Below are 14,235 nucleotides of genomic sequence, written 5' to 3' on the forward strand. Positions count from 1 at the left end.
CTGGTGTGCAGAGGGTTAGGAACATTTTAATACAGCTCCATCTACTGGTTGTTGTGAGGATAATCATGTGATGACTCAGCACTTTTCGTTAGCAAAGTAGATTGATCTGTGTGTAAGATTCGAGAGTCGTTACTAGAAAACGTATTTACTCTGTTGTTGGAGTACTGCTATGACATTGACAGAATCTCGAGAAGTGAGTATGCCTTACATTCACGAAAGTTTACGTGGCTCCGTTGTAATAAATTGGTGTTAACTAATCTCGACTGGATACTGCAATTGTGCTGGACTTACACGTGGTATTCGCATACTGCGCACATACAAACTTTTGTGTAAACAACTCTGATGTTACTGTTGGTACTAGTGCTGTGTTGAACTATTTGGTTCTTAAGACACATGAACAACCATTCAGACAATAAAGGTCTTGAGGTAACGAAACAGTTTGTAGAGTCTAACTAAGCATTCTTTACTTTGAAAGTGTAGGCAATCATTCTTGAGTTTCGTAGTACCAAAAATATCGTGTAAGGTCGAGTACTTTGCGTGATGTAAATATCTTTCATACTTTTGTATGAGTCGCGGGGATTTTCAGTCGTATCTTTCAAGTAACTATAGTTGACACAAACAAAATGCGCGTGTATTGTTTTCAAAAGTCAAGAAAGTGAAAATAGTTTTCTGTTACGGTTAAACATTTGCTACACTAACATATTTCGTATTCGGCAAAACGATGCACGACGTTGAAACGATGTTGGTCAATATCCATAATGCGACGAGTGAGTAAAATACACATTAAGTTCGTTGTGATCTGATTTATTCTCGTGTCACGCAAAAAGCAACAATGTATACAGTGTGTGTAATTTTGTTGAAACGATTATGAAATAAATAGTAATGATCCGTGTCGGTTGTTACCGTCGATGCATTAGCTTTAACCAAGTAAGTGATATTTACAAATATGTGTGTCGTTTTGACAACTCAAAAACTTAGGTCTTGTGTCCAGAAAAAACGACCCTATAGTTGTGCACGCGTAGAAAATGACTAGGAGTTCAATCTCAACTATGAATCGTGTTAGTGGTTGCGTTTTTCTTTGATGGTGTGCGTTAGACAAATAATTCTAGTACACCTAACTATAGGATGCATTGAGTAAACATCGTACAAATTGTCTCGTTGTGATGGTAACGACTTTCGGCGGTTTGGTTTCATGTCGGGAATTATTATTTGAGGGTTCGAGAACAATTTCAATCAATACTACAAATGAACAACAATGCAAAACACGTTTAGCAAATAACAGTGTAGCAAGTACTTTTTTGATATTACGAGTGTTGGGCACTAGACCCTTCTAGTTGAATTGGATGCATCTAACAAACATATCACAATTTACTTTTGTAATAATCAAAGTCTTAGAGTGTATAACCTCGCGATATTTTACATTTAGCAGGTATGACATGCACACACTAACGCCGTGAACAGAAATCGATGATTTTGATTAATAAAAATATTTCTTGACTACATCGGAATGTCTATGTTGTAGAAAGTAAATACTTTTATAGAGTTGTGTGTTTAATGAAAGCGATTGGTTACAAGTATGTTTTGGCGGAATATAATTTATTTTTCGGTATGTGACAGTTTGTGAGGAAATGAAAATAGATTCATGGTTTTAATTGGATTGCGCTGTTTAATGTATGCTTCAACATGGAGACTTGACGCGGAACAACAACTCGATTCACAAAACAATTTGTCACTGGTGTGCAGAGGGTTAGGAACATTTTAATACAGCTCCATCTACTGGTTGTTGTGAGGATAATCATGTGATGACTCAGCACTTTTCGTTAGCAAAGTAGATTGATCTGTGTGTAAGATTCGAGAGTCGTTACTAGAAAACGTATTTACTCTGTTGTTGGAGTACTGCTATGACATTGACAGAATCTCGAGAAGTGAGTATGCCTTACATTCACGAAAGTTTACGTGGCTCCGTTGTAATAAATTGGTGTTAACTAATCTCGACTGGATACTGCAATTGTGCTGGACTTACACGTGGTATTCGTATACTGCGCACATACAAACTTTTGTGTAAACAACTCTGATGTTACTGTTGGTACTAGTGCTGTGTTGAACTATTTGGTTCTTAAGACACATGAACAACCATTCAGACAATAAAGGTCTTGAGGTAACGAAACAGTTTGTAGAGTCTAAATAAGCATTCTTTACTTTGAAAGTGTAGGCAATCATTCTTGAGTTTCGTAGTACCAAAAATATCGTGTAAGGTCGAGTACTTTGCGTGATGTAAATATCTTTCATACTTTTGTATGAGTCGCGGGGATTATCAGTCGTATCTTTCAAGTAACTATAGTTGACACAAACAAAATGCGCGTGTATTGTTTTCAAAAGTCAAGAAAGTGAAAATAGTTTTCTGTTACGGTTAAACATTTGCTACACTAACATATTTCGTATTCGGCAAAACGATGCACGACGTTGAAACGATGTTGGTCAATATCCATAATGCGACGAGTGAGTAAAATACACATTAAGTTTGTTGTGATCTGATTTATTCTCGTGTCACGCAAAAAGCAACAATGTATACAGTGTGTGTAATTTTGTTGAAACGATTATGAAATAAATAGTAATGATCTGTGTCGGTTGTTACCGTCGATGCATTAGCTTTAACCAAGTAAGTGATATTTACAAATATGTGTGTCGTTTTGACAACTCAAAAAACTTAGGTCTTGTGTCCAGAAAAAACGACCCTATAGTTGTGCACGCGTAGAAAATGACTAGGAGTTCAATCTCAACTATGAATCGTGTTAGTGGTTGCGTTTTTCTTTGATGGTGTGCGTTAGACAAATAATTCTAGTACACCTAACTATAGGATGCATTGAGTAAACATCGTACAAATTGTCTCGTTGTGATGGTAACGACTTTCGGCGGTTTGGTTTCATGTCGGGAATTATTATTTGAGGGTTCGAGAACAATTTCAATCAATACTACAAATGAACAACAATGCAAAACACGTTTAGCAAATAACAGTGTAGCAAGTACTTTTTTGATATTACGAGTGTTGGGCACTAGACCCTTCTAGTTGAATTGGATGCATCTAACAAACATATCACAATTTACTTTTGTAATAATCAAAGTCTTAGAGTGTATAACCTCGCGATATTTTACATTTAGCACGCACAATGGGGAGTTACTGAAATGATTAAGAATTGATCGCTAGCTTCGAACGGTACTCGATACTCAAAGTGATATTTTCACACTCTGTAAAGTGCATATGTTTCAATTCTCTGTCACAAATTCCGACAATAAATCGTTTGATCAATAGTAACGATATTGTGATATACTGATTCTACACTTGGTCGTTTCAATTACCCGTTGGGAATCGGGGTAATAAAGCATTTTGTATCGGATGTTCAATGTATGAATAATGGAATTATTACATCGTTAGCGCTGTTTATCACAATGATAGATTTTAATAATTGTACTGATTGTTGAATGTAATAATACCGATATTGTCGTTTCATCTTTAGTCTTGGTTACTGGAAATATTTTCTGATATCCGCGATACGCAGAGTGATTTTTACCAAGGTGGAGTAATTTTCCTAACAAGAACATTTCAGACACACATAGTTTTACAGCTTAATATGTTAATAACATTGGTACTGAAAAGTTTGTTGCTGTCATAACATTTACCACAACGCCGGGTCTAATTAACGCAAATAATTTAATAATAAAGTAATGATCAACTATTACAAATCTCATATGTCAAATCAATGTGTCAATCCTTATGTTCACAGCATGATAACTTTGAATATAACACCATCGTTCGATTGTAAGAAATGAATTCTCAACTACGTTGGTCGGACTTTCAAATATCATATACTCAAAACATATGTTAATCTCAAGTCGCCGACACCGAAAAGTAATTACTTTTGTCTTACAAAATATACCACATAGTAATTTCTTTGTCTTGCGGAATAGTAACGACTTTTACAGTTGAATAAAAATACGAGTTGGTGGACTATGAATACAACCGAACTTGCTATGGATTTTGGACTGTGGTGATTACTCGCGTAGTCTTGTCTACTTTTCATAAGGATACTTTTTGCTTTGGTTGGGTAAGTTACAAACAGATTGACTTGACAAGGTTTTTTGTATTTTACTCTTTTGTGTATGGGAAGATGTTAAAATGTTGAGACGTAATACTATTGCCGTTCACTCGATTGCAACAAAAAATAACCTGATTGTTTGTTCAAGGTTTCGACAAATAGATTAAAATATTCCGATTCAACTCATCGCGTCACAAGTCGATCGCGGTATGCACAAGTGGTTGTCAAGTTAGAAATATTTACAACAGGTGCTATTTCATTGATTGATTCTATTGTGTGTAGTAACACATTAAAATATCGCGATAGTATTTACTGAAACTCTATTTGATAAACGGAAAACTCAGTCGTGAATAGAGTTGTAAGTTTCAAGGATTGTTTCAAAGTATGATCTTGAAATGTGACTGGGTCAAAGTTGGTAGTCATGTTTGTCAAAGTCCAAATATTTCATTTTGGATTATCTGGATTTACCTTTAGTACATCCCGCGAATGAATTCCGATGCGGTACTATAACATTTTTGATAATAATGACTCAAGGATTTTCAATCAACAATACTGGAATTTTTTGGTAATGCTAGAGTTGCCAAATGATTAGTTGCGTGTTTTTGTTAAGTGTTTGATTTCAAGTTAATAAAGACAATAACTGTGTAATGCACATACTTGTGATTCTTGATTCTTGTAGAGTTATAGTTGGTATTGATTCTATGAGTGTGAAAACAGTGGCGCGGAATGTGCGAATAATTCGATGCGGCTGAAAGTCGGCGTCAGTAATATTCGGGTTACGTTCGATTCAACAAAAACGCGTTAAGGGATTTGTCAAAGGATTAGAGTTGTACCGATTTAAAACATTCAGATACGAATCGACTTGATTTGTGTAGTGAGTTTCATTTCAAGTTGATAAATTAACACATTGATTGAATATTTTCATGGATCTTATCACGCAACTAAAGTCAGCCACTATTCTGGAGGCGTGAAACATATAGCGATCGCGGGCGAGTGACAAATTGTCGGTTTTCGAATCACCGCCTGCGACGGTTCTGTGACAAACTAATTACCGAAATATTACCTTGTGAGCGGGTATGAGGGATTGCTATGTCTGAAGCATTATCCGGTGAGTGGTCGTTGGATTTTAAAATTATATCACACCCTTTTGAATAAGCGTTCACTTCACAAAGGATTAGGGTTAGATCGGAAATAAGTGACAATTTGTCGCTATTCAAGTTACCGACACTGGCGGTCTGTTATTCGTTACTTAATAAATCTTACGAGTGAAATCAAGTTCCGTACCAAACTATCAAAATATTACCTTGTGAGCGATTGGTATGTATGTAACATCAAGTCACGAATGATGGTTATGTCTGGGACATTATCTTGTGAGTGGTCGTAGCATTTTACAAATATTTCACACCTTTTTTGAAGTGTTAGTTTGTGTGCACGGTTATTGTTGGTGTTGGAATCGCCGTCTACGCCGGCTCTGTGACAAAATAATTACCAAAATATAATTCTGCGAGTGATGCTTACGAATATTTCACCGCGTGAGCGATCGATATGCCTGTAACACCAAGTCGCGAAAGATGGTTATGTCCGAGACATTATCTTGTCAGCGATCGCGGGGTTTTGCAAACTATTTCACACATTTTTGAAGTGTTAGTTTGTGAACGCGGTTATTGTTGATATTCGAATCGCCGTCTACGCCAGCTCTGTGGTAAACTAATTACCAAAATATTACCCCGGAAGTGACTCCTAGATTTAGCAAACTATTTCGCACTGAATGGAATAGTGTAATATTCGATAGTAGCACGCGGTTGGCCGTGAAACAATTCAGTGCGCAGGTCATTCGAAATATAGGTCGCACTGCTTAATCCTCACAACAAGCCACGTTTCCGTTTGCGCGGTTATTGTTGGTGACTATTCAACACCGCGCGAGAGATGCCTGAAAGTACGAATCACGACCGCACCCATAAGAACACATGGCGAATCACCAACACAATCTATACGCGAAAGTACGGCATGCGAAAGTACGATGTGCGAGAGATGCCTACACCCGAAAGTACGATATACCAACACGAGTTTTCAATACGAGTCACCGCCGCAGCCTATACTTGAAAGTACGAATCATCGCCGCGTCCATAAGAATAACGATATATCATTGTCGTACTCGCCGTAATTTGGAATATACACATTACCTAAGGACCAATCACATGACTATTTACTTGATACATATTCAACACCGGTCGAGAGATGCATATACCCGAAAGTATGAATTACCACCGCGACACCGGTTGAGCGATTCATATACCGAAAAGGGTTACCGGTCGAGAGATGGCTATACTAACGCCGGTTGAGCGATTCATATACCGAAAAGGGTTACCGGTCGAGAGATGGCTATACTAACACCGGTTGAGCGATTCATATACCGAAAAGGGTTACCGGTCGAGAGATGGCTATACTAGCACCGGTTGAGCGATGCATATACCGAAAAGGGTTACCGGTTCAATACGAGTTTCGAGGCACCGGTCGAGCGGGCCCTATACCGAAAAGGGTTACCGGTCGAGAGATGCCTATACCAACCCAGGCACCGGTCGAGCGGAAGGGGGGGTCAAAAGGGTCACCGGTTCAACACGAGTTTTCGCGGCACCGGTCGAGCGGGCCCATAAGAACCCTATGGCGATTCGCGGCCAAGAGGGGGGTCTAAAAAGGCGAATCGCCACCCCGAGTTTCCAGGCGAATCGCCACCCCGCCCATAAGAGCCCATGCAAAAAAACGTTAGTTCGCGACCGATCGTATATACTACTTACGGGAATGGATTGTTGGATTCCCTATATGTTATAGAACCATCTTTGATTTGAGCTCTGGTGATTGCTAGGGTTGGTACTCATTTGGTCTGCAACGGACCTCATCACAGGTCAGATGAAATCGTTCCGTAGGCTTAAAATACTATTAGGTCGCTGCAGTTGTGTGGTTGTATGTTGAAACCGGGATCGAACTTGTTCCTCTAATTTCAAAATGTTACGTGGCCAACCTATAAATTGGTAAGCTGAATAATGAAAAAATGCCAGCACTTTCGCCGAAATTTACTTACGGCCTATTTGGGAAGATGATTACGTTCAAGTTCTGCGCGATCACCAGAAAAAGTTAAGCGACCACCAGGTGCAAACCACTGCCTTGACTAAAGCATCTAAACGACCGTAACCGACCCTAGGAATAACCAAATATAACAAGACTTATTCCTGTAAATTATGGTGTGTTATTTATTTATTGTATTTTTTGGCGAGGGAGGAATACCCATATGAAAATTAATATACTCAAGGCCAAAACACTACTTCGTCAGCCCCGCCCGCAACGTCGGTCTTAGACCCCCATATTGGTGCGTCGTGGAGCGGTAATGACAGACGCCGTTATAACTATTTCTATAAATCATGCGTATTTTTGCTTTTGGGAAGGGTACCAAATAAGGCACTTAGCATTAAGCAACGTTAAATCGCGCAATGCACAAAAAAGTTGCCTAAATTTCAAAAATGAAAAAATTCATGTTCATTCATGAAATATCCCCCCCCCCCCCCACTGAGGGGTTAGCATGAGGCAATTACGGTCCTGAGTATATGTCGAGTAACGCTAAATTGCGCGCAAGTCGAAGAAATATTTAGTAACTTTAATTTGCCCCAAAATGTGGTATTGTTTGTGTTAATTACGAAATATTTTTAGTACTCTTCAAGTCAATCAGATGGTTTGGGGTGCGACAGTTGCGGCCCTGCTTGTAACGTCTTGTCTAGAAGCAGTTTGCGCCCATTTACACACCCCACAGTTTAAGAACCCGAGAACTAAAATAATCGAAACCCTACTGCTCTTCATCTTGAGGTATAGTGAAAATTGTCCGACACGTCGTAAACGAATTGTACAGAGTTTTAAAACAAAAAGTTTTGACGAACTCAGAATGCTCGCGACCTAGAAAATGTTCGGGGGAAAAGGCAGCAGTAACCTGTAGAATAACTTGAACCAAAATACAATCTCAAAGTCTTCCCAACATGTGCTGAAAAGTACGGACGTATGGCAACCCTACAATAGACCCCGCGTCTCTACTCTGCAACGCCGACTGACATTGATAGTGTAGAGTTCAGACTGTACACTGCACACATTGTCAGGTATTCAAATAAATATCCTTTGTCGGAAGGAAGGTCGCGTATATTTAAAGCACAAAATAGTTGGCCAGATATCATTAGGGCTGATAGCTGATGTCATATTAATCAGACATTGACCAATGAACATAAATCCTAGATTTCACACATCAACGCCATCAAGGGGAAGCGAGTGGCGCAGTTGGTTAAACACTGTAGTCACGACATCGATGGTTGATGGTTCGAGTCTCGGCTCTGCCATGTTTCTATGTGTCGGAGGTTTATCTGGGCTCCTCATCGCCGATCCCGCTGCAATACAGCGCCTTGAAAAGCCCAGACAAAGAGAGAGCCGAACTCGTGAAAGGAGGCAGCAAATGAGCCGAAAAAGGACTGAAGTTCATGAAGACATGACGTTATGCGTTTATGAAATTTACTGTGTGGGCGCAAATAGCCACGAGTTGCAAGCGCCAATTATATGAGTTAATAAAAACAACAACAACAACAACGCCATCAACTTTACGCCGGGACGAAGTTTGCATATATTTGTGGCGTATAGAGCTACGCATATGCGGTGTTATATTTTCGTTCAGTTTGGCAAGCTTTGCCTGGTTCGTGCCAGCGTCTGCTATTTCGAATCGTAAAATTATTCAATTGTGCTTGGTGATTGCATTGTAATATTTATAGCTCTTTATCTAAAAATAATGAGTTATTTTGTGGTAGGCCTACTTGTTTATCTGACATATGTCCTTAAGGAAACGCCGTCGAGTCGGTAATTCTAACTGGTCTCAGTCTATATTCGTTTAATGTTGCTTCACAATATATGAAATTATTTTCAGAAAAACGTTCCGCTTCGGTGACGAGAAAACAACACAGCAAACATAAATGCATCATTTTAGGGTGTCGGTGTTTACGTGGGTTTCTCATGTGTCAGTGTTACGTTTCAGTATATGATGCCATTCCACCTTGTATTTAGAGGCTGCATGCCTCTTTGTACTTTTTACAGGCATGTCGAATGCCGTTGAAGAACGCCTTGTAACTTTCTTTGATATTTCCGTTCAGTTCGTCACACATCTTTTGGCATTGCTCAACCACGTCGATGATATCCAGGATCTGAAGAATGACATCGATGACAGACATGGCCACCGCAACGACGGCTGCAAACCTCCCGATTGCATCCATCATTCCAAACGCACTGCACTCGACTTCTTCAAGTGGAATCCCGGCCGCCCTGGCGCATTCCTCGATGGTTTTATTCGCTATCCCCAGTCTATGATACATAATTGTTAATGAAAATCCCCGGACTAAGTCGATTCCCTCTTTGGCATATTCTGGCAGTTGCAATCCAGCCAAGGTATCCATAAATTTCTTCACATCCGAATCCTTGCGCGAGCTCATGTTGAGTTCGTCGAGAGCGTCATAAACATCTTCAATCTCTTTGCTGTTGAAGACTGATCTGGCGGATGCAGCATATTGTCTGAAAACTGACGCAGTAATCGACCCATGTCTTTTCTGTACCTGGCCCATAAACTGCATCAGGTATGTACGACACGTTCGGTTATCCATACCTTTCGCGGCTTGCGCGTTGATCAAGGTATTGTTTGCCTTGTACTTTTCAACGTAGGTTTTAACGTTGCTGTTTATATTGGAGGAGATATCGATGTCCACATTCTTGAGTTTTTCATTTAGGTCCTTCGACTTATTCGAAATCACCGCTCTCTCTGTTACATAACTTGCTTGAAGAGCTACAAACGCTACCATGCCGAGACCGAAGCTCCAAATCGAGGATATTGCAGCCCCATCTGCTGCAATTTGCATTGCATCTGCGGCAATCGTACGATTTCTGACTTCGCACGCCAAATCGCACAGTGTCTTGAATTCGTCATCCACTACAGAGTCCGATTCGAAGTCGTCCAATTTCAGAAACACAGCAAGCTCTGAAATCAAGCTATCAATGTTCCCGTCACTTTCTGACTCCCAATTTGCGATGTAATTCAAATATGTGATTAGCTCAGTGCTACCCATGATATATCCTTGAACCAGTTTGAATATATAAAACGGTGTGAATATGAAATAGATATAATATACTAAAATGGAAGGAGAAATACTTGATAATGCAAAATACATCACTTTGTTAAGTAAGTCTATTCTATCGACTATGATAGGCCGAAGCAAATCTCGGCAGTTTTTACTGCTCCCTGAGAACTAATTCATGAGGAGTATTCTGTTTAGGCTCGATTGACCAACTTTTCCATGGAATTCCAACTTAGTTACCGTATAGGCCCTGGTGGACATAGCCTATCTCATAAAACGAATATGAATGTTTTTCTAAAACCATTTACGTTTATTATACAGTAGCCTAATCTCGCTTTTATTCTTTTTGAATATTTGTAACTGCACAACCTTCATACTTCGTTCCTGATATATAGTTGCATTATTTTAATTGTTTTAAACAAGATGCAAGACATGTTCAAAAAAATGTTCATATGATGAACTGGCCATGCAATATGAAAATCGGCTATATTAGGCTCAGTGGCAGTGCAAGAGAACAAAAAACGACGAGGCAGAAATTAATTGGCCATACCGCTCGCACGCCTACGATACATACAATCTCGGATCCACAGTGCAATAGAACAATGCGCATTGCGAAATCAGAATTATACCAACGGGCCGACGGTATTGTAGTTGTATGAATTGCGAAGTTGCAACTGCTAACGTATGTGCAGATCAGGGCCAATACCTATACCTACTCTCACTGACGTACCTATTACGATTTTTCATGACCATGCCTAGAAATCCAATGGTGGATGCGTGGTGCCATCCTACGTAAGAAACAAGTCGCCCACCGAATAACCATTTTGGTTTTATATATTTGAGAATGAGAATGCGGCCCCAAACATAAAACACATCTCGCCTCATCGACAACCACTGTCCCTGCGAGGGGTCGATCATTGTCTGATTTGAAAGCGTTTGAACCGAAAACGAAACGAAAATATTTTCTGTTTAACTTATAAAATAATATCCTATTATTTTGCTCTGAGTCGTGTGTAGGGTTACATCTAAAACAAACGGTGTAGTACAGATATTTCGTCAAAGAAGCTATATTTACCCTCTATTTTCACTTGTAAATGTCAATCCACTATGACGTCACAATTGAATATTCTTGACGTCGTGGCTAAAAAAAAAACAAAAAAAAACATTAAAAAAAACAATACAAAACATGGTTTAAACAAGGGCCTTGTTTTAAACATGTCTGTTTTAAATTGATTTTTGTTTTAAATGCAACCCTAGTCGCGTGTTTCGTCCATTATCTCTACCGATAGCGTTGCTATTGATGTACTGTACTTCAAAATTTGCTGTTACTACTTTGTTGCTGTTGCTACAATATGGCCCGTAATTGTTGCGATTGTTGTGGTATATTTTGCCAAATTCGTTTCAATTTTGAATCTGTCGAAATCCCTATTTCCTGTACAGATAACTCTATATTTAAGAGGCCTCGAAAAGTCTTCGAGACATAAACATTATATGTCGGCAACGGATGTTGTGACGAAAGCTATAGGCCCTATTCATGTTTTACGTCACGAACCAGTTATTTAGAAGAGGTTACAACACATAAGTATGTACATTGTTCTATCCTTTTTGTAGTCAACCAACCAAAAGGTTGAGAGAAATTTACCATTTTTTTCCGGATTTTAGTCCAATACTGTAAGTCTGAAAATTTTGAAAAAGTGTTCTCTTTTCAGATTTCTAAAATATGGTAACCCTAAAAATATGGTAAACAATAAACATTCGAATGCAGGCTACAGCTACAGCATACTGTTATCCTTTCAGTCTTCAAGCCCTACATTGCACACGCAAAACACGACCAATCGCTATGCCACGACCAAATCACCATCGTAATGTAGCGCGTAATGAAAGTAGGGTTGTGTTCGAAATAAAAATCAATTTAAAACAAACATGTTTAAAACAAAGGACGTTGTTTAAAATACTTTTTATTTTTTTCTCATGCATGACCTCACACATATTCAATTGTGACGGCATAGTGGTTTGATATTCACAATTGAAAATATAGGGTAAATATAGCTCCTTTGGCTTAGTAGGCTTCCAACCCCTGTCGTAACGGATCAAAAATATCTTTAACCAGGATTAAATAGTCTTCCAGCATTTCTACGGTCGGCGGTCATCATCAACAGAACATTCATTCCGTACGAATAATATAATCTATACGTTCTATAGCTGTTGAACCGACTATTTCGAGGGTTCCAACCATCCCATTTTGTATACGTCGGCTATATCGGGTGGTAATCGTCGTCCGTAGGCTCATACAAGATGATTTTGGAAAGTATTTACACAATTGTGGCACATAATTGTACAACTTAAAAAAGACAATATTTTTGAGGCATTTGTTTAAAACACTGTGTAAACATGTTTTAAACAAAGTGTTTTAAACAACCATTTGTTTTAAATGCAACCCTAATTGTGACAGAGGCTCCTATACACCAAATATCCACATAAAAAACTAAGCATATAGCAATCCAACGTTAATATGCTATCTGATTAACATCTCTATTAGCAACACTGTATATACTTTAACACAGTTTGATCAAACAAGAAGCGTCAGTTTTTCTACCAATTTCATCTCAATGTTATTTCCCATGCCTACGATACACCACTCAAACACAATCTACAATCATAGCATTATTTAGACGCATGCCAAGACTTATGTGGCCTGCTATGATTACGAGCGAAATACAGTTGGTATTTGACTGGAAAATCCCGATATTGAAATTGGAATCGTGAAACGAATAATAAGCCTCTGGCAGTATATTACAATATACACACCGGTAAAAATTGTTGACACTACCATCGCTGCTGACATAATCTGCTCAGCTCAGTAATCGCCATGTTCTTCTTGGAATCGACGTCTGGCGCTGAATTCGGAATGGAATCAGTGTAGAACTGTACAATTGAGCTGGATCGGATCAGCTGAGACTTATACTTGGCCGAACAGGATTCATTAACAGACCTGCGTATGCGTCCAATGGTTCACAGACGATGGAGTGCAGTCCTTCGAACCACATCATAGTCAACCCCATAGTTATTAGCTTGTTAACTTCATTCCTACATCAAGTTTCCACCAAACACGAAACTGTGCCAAGACCCACACACATCTTTATATAGTGTTACTGTAGTCTACTTCACGGGGGTTACATCATGTGGAAGCAAAGCGAGGTACGTAGCACATGTTTTCCAGGAATAGCCTACCTAAAGAAATGGGTCTATCATATACCGTCCGCGCTGAGAAACTACAACAATGATGCAGTGCGTGTCGGAAATTTCACAATGGGTTAAGAATCGATGACGAGTAACCTAGACACTGCAGAACACGAACGTGTGTTATGGGGATATAGTTGGGATAATATTTTCGCCGCAGTTCAAATACGGTAGGCTAGCTTTCTAATGAAAATGGCTTCTGCCGTAATTCCCTTTATCAATATTATCTTTAATTTGAGACCACGTTATATTTAGAGCGCAGTGCCCCTTAACTATACTATATAATGTTTGCCGTGGCCGTGCTAAAAGTTGGCTGTTCGGGTGTCATAATGAATAATAGCGGCCTACATAGTGTAACATGACCAATTCCAAATTCCCCTAAATAGGCCACTAATGTCGAAAAGGATGAGCAAGGAAATACATCATTGGTTTATTGTGGTCGCGCAGCTTTGGAGAAAATATGAAGGAGAGGTAATTATACGAGAGCATCCGGGCAAGAAATGCATGCCTCGGCAAGTCATTTACGGGAGAAAACACAGAACATCGCGACTTTCGCCGCAATCACTCTATAGTCTGCGTCTATAACTAATAAATGGTTGGTAAAATGGGTATAACACAGCACTACGTAAGTTGGGCAATGCCCCATTTTCTCTGTGGTACGATCCGCCACTGAGAGGTTCAATCATGAACATATTAGAAATATATTAAGTGAAGATTTTCATAATTTTCTTTTACTCATCCTTACAACTGGTGAGGCA

Source organism: Botryllus schlosseri, chromosome 13 (assembly GCF_051294905.1).
Source record: "Botryllus schlosseri isolate E-star chromosome 13, Bs_hap1, whole genome shotgun sequence".
NCBI lineage: Eukaryota > Metazoa > Chordata > Ascidiacea > Stolidobranchia > Styelidae > Botryllus > Botryllus schlosseri.